This window comes from Cynocephalus volans, chromosome 3, assembly GCF_027409185.1.
Source record: "Cynocephalus volans isolate mCynVol1 chromosome 3, mCynVol1.pri, whole genome shotgun sequence".
In the NCBI taxonomy this organism is placed as follows: domain Eukaryota; kingdom Metazoa; phylum Chordata; class Mammalia; order Dermoptera; family Cynocephalidae; genus Cynocephalus; species Cynocephalus volans.
The window spans coordinates 83,337,529-83,344,835 of record NC_084462.1 but is presented as its reverse complement, the minus strand read 5'-3'; positions in this window follow the sequence as shown (position 1 = coordinate 83,344,835).

Sequence of the window (7,307 nt, the reverse complement as noted above, 5' to 3'; positions counted from 1 at the left end):
CTACTCAGTTTACCTTTCAGGACACTAAATGTACTCATCTTAAAGTCTTTCTCATGCTATTCTGTTTTCATCTTGAGTGGATTGAAATTTCAAAAGGTGTTGGTTAGCTGTTTCTCCTATTAGATTTCATGTGCTTTGAAATTTTGACTCAGTGTTTTTACTTTCTTTAATTTTATCTTTCTTTCTTTGTTCTGAGCTTATCCTTTTCTTTCAAGTAATTTTGGGTTGCCTCCAATTTGCCTGGGGACCCCAATTCAGCCAATTCAGGAGTTATATGCCAACTCACGGTGTTATCTTAGACCAGTTACCAACTCAGCAAGTTGAAAAACTGTGTCCTTCTACTACTTTAGCTCTATATTTTCCTATGAGTTAGAGCCCCAGGTATCAGTTGAAGGTAGGTTTTGTTTTTTAGCTTTTTTTCACAAGTGATACTGCAGTAGAAAGGAATACCATCTCTGCCCTTGGCTTAAAACAGTGCTATATTACTTGCCCCCTTTTTCATTCCTGATACTTTACTTTCCTTCCTTCTACTTTCTTTGGGATTTTTTCTTTTCTTATTCCCTTAAGATCAATACTTAGCTCATTATATTTTGAACTTAAAAATAATCTAAAGCTATATATTTCTCTTTCAGCACTGCATTACTGCATCTCATAAATTTTGAAATGTTTAGACCTCATTTCCCTGACAGATGAGAACATCTGACTGCAAATTTTGCTTCTGTACCCAGAGTCAGGCAGTCTGCTGCTTCAGCATGGCTTATGCTTTGCTTTCTGTATGAGAGTACATCAATAAGTTCATGAAAAGACTATTAATTTTTCAATTGTATTTTTCCATGAAGTTTTTGAAGTTTGCTTGTATTTCTTGTCCTCAGATATATTTGTCTTGGTTTTGAACCCAATTTTACCTTTTCATATTTATCACTGCTGTATGTTTGGAATAGAGGGGGTACCTTGGAACATCAACTCAATCTTTCCTCCTCTCCTACAGCAGTTAAAATACACACATTTTTATTGATTTTTTTCTATTAAATAGAACCTTAGCACAAATTTTATCTTGATGTAATTTTATCTTATTGTCACCTCTATTACCTATAATGCCAAGCTTGCATCAATTGAAACATTCACGTTTTATTAGGCCTCCTTTCATGTATCAGACTCAAGGCACCTAATGGTTGTCTCAAACAAACTTTGTAGGTCTCTTGTAAACCTAGTCTTATCATTCAAGTAAGTTTGTTCTTAATACTGTTAAGATGGTGCCTCTCCTACAGGGATCATTAAGCTGCTGAAGTTGTAGAACTCCTCTCCAGTTAATTTTCTATTAACAGAAATGAAGTCCTAATTTGTTAAAATCAAAATAGATACGTTATGCTCACAATTTCTTAAGAAAAATCAGGACTCAGTGTTATGTGTAAAATTCCCAGGAAAAATAATATGTACATTGCAAGCCCTGACCAAAAATATTGGTTCTCTCCTCAGTATAAAATTAAATTCCTGGTAAATTATAGGTTATTGCTCTGCTTAATCTTTTGTTGGCTATCTTCCACCCAAAGCCATGATTCTCATACCTACTTGTCCTGAAGAAAGTCAGACACTTAAAAACCATTTCTTTTTTCTCTTTAAAAACTAGTTTTATTTAAAGGAATCTGAAGCATAATAACACTATTGGAAACAAACTTACAATACATATTATTCAAGAAAGCCTGCTATACATCATTTCTATTAATAGTAGGTCTATATACTGATAGATAACATTCCTTATACAATGTTATACAATGCACAAATGACATTTAGCATTATCCCTGAAAAGAATGGCCAACAATAACATGGACTGTCTTGACAGCAGAACCTCTACCTTGTTTTATTACTTATCTATAGAAAAAAAAACTAAAATGTGGAAGACAAATTAAACTCCAATATTAAATTCTTGCATGGTGTTTAGGGAAAAAAGGAATGGAATCAGAAGGGGAAAATTGTAAGAGTTAAATATCTCAAAAGAAAAAGAACTGGCTTACCACTATTTATAGTAATTATTATAAAGTAATTCAGAATTGAGAATATAATTTAACACTTGGAAGCCCTTAAACAGTCAAATTATCCATTATCTACTATATTAAGTCAGTTACCACGCCAATTTTATTTCTTTGAAAACTGTAACCTGTACATTAACCATATAAAGAAAAATAAACAATTTGGGATGATCTAGTCATTTCATACATTAAATTTTTCTACAAAGCAATTCGTGAGTCATTTAATACTAATACTTTTTAAACCTCTATGATTTAAGTAGAAACAGAACCAGTTCTAAAAGACTGTATGTGAAAGTATCAGACAAAAGTAAACTCCTGACATGTCATACTAAATTTTTAATTTAAAAAATAGGCCTATGGACATTCAAGTCAAATGTAATGTGATTATGACACACTATGGTATCTGGCATCTTAAAAAAAACATTAAGACAATCTGATTTATTGCTATATCAATCCTATCGACAGTCAACAATCAAAAGTACAAAATATACCACAACAACCATGCCAAATATGATGCAGTATAGAGATATCATTAACATAACATAGGTAGACATTTATTTTGTAATATACATCACAGACATAGTAAAACCTTATTAATTCAAAGTTTGAATCGATAAGTCTAAAATTTTGAATATTTTTAAAAGATATGCAGTTTAAGCACTCACAAGCATTCACTTATTTTTTCTTTCCAAGCATATAATTTCAAATATACAAATTTATACTGGCCAAGTATTACCTACTACAATTCTTTTGGGTACTTGTTTAATGACAAAATAAGAATGCTTTTAAACTAGTATTCTTAAATAAATACTTCTAAAATAAAAAGCTGAAAAAATTTGCCTTCAAGATTAAACATTTTTCTTTAAAATCTTGATTATGACTTTTGTTAATAAATCCTTTCATCAGATAGTACAAAGTAAACAGCATTCAAGTCCTTGTATCAATGGTTACAAATTCTAAGTTAGAGGAGTTTACGATATCTTAATCATTTGTTAATAAATAAAGATTAGTATTACTACTTATTTTGGTTTTGTTGGAGTAAATGATATCTTTCTTGGTGGGGAGATAGCATAAATTCAAACTCTATAATTTTAGTAGTATGGGCTAAAAAAAATCCTAATATGCACTGTCATTTAAAATAATTCCTCAGTAAATTATACCTGTAAGTGAAAGATCAAATTTTTAAAAAGTATTTATCATGTCATGAATTGCTAACACCAATTTTTACCCCCCTCTCTCATTTCAAAGACATCAGGCCATCTACTAATCCACAAATATTGATGTTTCACATACTTCATAGAGTAGCTTAAAACATACCAGCATAAGAAATAATTAGTATTACATAGTAATTTCCTTTGCCATAGGAATAAATGTTGGACAAAGTCTGGAAACATTTTATTCTCCAATTTGAATTACAGTAATTTTGCCACAGACCACAGCACTAGTGCATGTGTTACTTTAGACATGCTCTAAGAACAAAACAAAAATTTACTGCAAAAATACATGTCACCAATGTGGAACACACTCAGATTTGTATAAAAGTACTGAACTAATATCCCAAAAAGAGGTATATGTAAACAGTACATAAGGAAGAAATAGTTTTAATATGAAACAATCATTTAAGTCACATACATCATGATAAGAAGCAGGACTTTCTTTTATAAAAGGTAATATTTTAACTGACAAGCAACATCACCTACAAACCTACAGAAGAAAGGTACAGGTATTTAGAATAAGTTTTAATATAATTGCGAGCAATGTATTGTTGATAAAATATGATAAAAATGAAGCTTATCCATTGGGTTTCATTAAAAGCTTTAAATTAAATACAGGCAGCCTCTGATATGTTAATGGCTGGCATACACATGGCCACTTTCTTCCCTTCATTTCCCCTATACCACATGTCTTGGGAGATGTTAATGCTATTCCTAGCCTCCTTGGTCCAGGGATGACTCCAAACTCCCATCACCATACCACCAAGAGTGGAAAATGCAGATGTAGCTTTTGTACTGCTCCATTAGATAAACGGAAGAGAAAGGGAAAGTACTAAAATTTGGAAATGAGAAGAAAACCTCTGAGCTCAGAATTAGAGGATAGGAAGCTCATAATAATCTAAAGGAAATGGGCAGTACTCTCCAGACAGTACCAGCTACTATGTGTCTGAAATGTGATCATATTGTCTAAAATGTTAGATATTAAAGATTCACTCTGAACAAATAAATATCCTTTTTTTTAAAAAAAAAAAAAAAGAGAGTTAATGCCAATTTCTCCACTATCTTCATTCATATCTTACTGGAAAAAACTTTTCTCTTAAAATCTAGCCATACAAAGAAATGGGGTTTCTGATCAGAGGAAAGATAGGAAATTTTGAAGCACAGAGCATCCAGGAGGGGAAAAGGCAAGACTGCTTATATATGAGGGTACTTTTAGAAGTTCATGGAAAGATTCATATTATCTCTTAATTCTATTTTTTCACAAACTTTTTGATGTACCATCGTAGCACTCCACCAGAGTTTAAGATAGTAATATGGCAATTGGGAAACAACCCACACCAAAGAGTTTAACCTTCCTAACCATATCAGGAAAATGGAAAGACCTCTGCTTCTTTCTCCCTCCTACGTCAGTTGGCTCCCTAAAGAAAACTGAGAGCTCAGTATGATACTAACAGTTAACTACATTATGGCTTAAATAAATCTTTATGAGCTTCTCTAAGAATCTAAGCATTTTATATAGAGTTCCAAACCACTATTTACAAATGAACTCTGGGAGCCTGGATGCTTTTAAACTTTCTTAATTAAAAAAATCTAAAATAGCACAAATGTTCATGCATATGAAACCTCTATACACTGCAAAAAAAAAAAAAAAAAAAAAAGAAATCCAAAACATTTTAGAACTCCCTTTTAAAAAACCATTGCTTATATATTTTCTTACTATTAAGTACAATTACTATAGTATTTTAGACAATAAGTACTAGCACTCTAATTTGTTCAAGACAAGTTTGAAAGAATATTAGATGAAGACTCTTGATAATTATTTCATTTGCATGATAAAATCGTCAGATTTCAGGGTGACCCACACTATTAAGAGGTTTTCTCAGCAGGTTTTTCAACTATGCAGAGTTGGGAGTCTAAAAAAAACCCCACCTAAAACTGGATTTCTTTATATTGTATGTATCTATGAAGAAGAAGCACTAGTACAAGAAAATCTTGTTTTGTGTATATAACCTTCTAATATGGATAACAAGAATCATAACAGCAGTACTCTAATGTATTTTACAGCAAAGGAAAACACTGATCACAAATCTAATTCTAAGCACTCTATGTGAAGAAAAAATTATTTTCTTTTATAAGCTAAGCTGTTTCAGTATTAGCAGGTCCAGTAACATCTAGAAGCATGTGGACCAGGTATTTTCTAGTAAATGAGCAAAGCAAGTACTGAGGAAGGAACTGATGCTTTAAAATTTTCCATCAGTACCTGGCCTTGGTGAGTGAGCCTAAATGTTGAGTTAGCCAGGTTGAACGTTAGCAAAACTTGAGAATGTAGGCAAAACTCCAAGATTTCCTGCTCAATTGTGTACGTGCCTTTGGGTATGTGTGCATGTGAGATGAGGCCTTTCGATGAAGGAAAAGGATTATACCAAAAAAGGTACAATTCTACCTTTATTTCTTTCCATCACTGCATATTTTTAAAGTTGAGGACAGCTCATCACTTGTCCTATGTAAGCCGTATCAATTTGTACAAATTATTAACTGGACATTCTTACAGTTCATCACTTTTCCTACCCAAATAGATCTATATAACTTTTGACTTAGTGTTATGTAGAGACTAATATAGAGCTGGTAAGAAAATCAATTCAAACAAATGAAAACATTCATCAGCTATGATTATAGTTTGACTATAATCACTGTCAGAATCAACCATGGATTTTTCTTTTGAATATTTACAGATTCTCATTTAAATAAGGTGCTTTGAAGACCTAAACACTTGAATAAAAATTCACCAGTTTTTAAGTTCTTAAAAATTACTTGCAAATAGAAAATGAAAGAATCACACTACAAATCAAGTATCTCTAGACTAGCTTGGGAGAGGATAATTCATTTTCACAAAAATAGCTACCTACTGGAACTATAAGCAATAAAGGGTTCAAGAAACTGCATAATCAATTTTAGCAATGATTACAATTCAAGTACTACCATGTGAAGTGTTAACTCCTGAGAACACTGGAAGGTTCTACTCACAATATCTAGTTCTATTCAGAGTCAGAAGAAATCATGATCTGACACTAGGACTGGGAATGTAGCATGCAGTGCATCATTTCTTAAAAATGAGCACTCAATAGAATTTCAAGAAAAACATAACCAGGTCTGTAAACATTTAGAAAATTATGTGTCTCTAACAAAAATTACAATGTAAGCAAAATGGGATCTTCAAGTATGCTACTGAACACATCAATGTCAGAATCAGCGAAAAGTACTGCATTTCAACCTGCTTCAACTGGTAAAGTTTTCACACAAATGAGTACCTAGTATTAGAGTTTACATCATCTTATTTCCCCAAATTGTAAAGATATATATTTTACAACTATTGAAAATATTTAGTACTCACCTCTAACTAGTCAAGAGTAAATGGGAAAAACCTTGTATTACCTTGTACCAAATGAAATTGCTGTTTTTGTAGGTCAAAATCAAAACACTGTATTTAAAAAAATAAGTTTTATTCAATCAAAGTATGCATCAGGAGCATTGTTTTCTTCCAACAGGATTTAAATATTTAATTTTTATAAAATTCATCATTTGTTAGACTTTATAAATTGTTCAAATCCTCCAGTTACTGCTTCTCAATTGGGGAATGTGTTGTTTTTTAGAAAAAGCTCCAAATGATGAAAAAGATGGTAGTCCATTGGATAAAGATTCAGTGACTACAATGGATGTGACAAAATTTCATAGCCCAAGTCAGTTAATTTTGCTTTAGTGGCTTGTGACATGTGAGGTTGAATCCTGTCACATAAAAGTGTGGGTTCATGTTCATTAACCGAAGGATGTTTTTAAATAAGATTTTTCATCCATAATTTAAGTTTCTTGATAATATGGTGCTGCTGTCATTGTTTTAAATAGTAGTAATTAATCATCCCTTTCATAGATCACCAGTCTTCAGAACTTTTTTGGTCTCAATGATAATGATGGCACATGAGGGAGCTTCACCAACATCCAACCATTGTATAAATTATCAATTGTCATATAGTATCCTTTTATTTTTTGGTCACAGGTTATGAACTGTTCC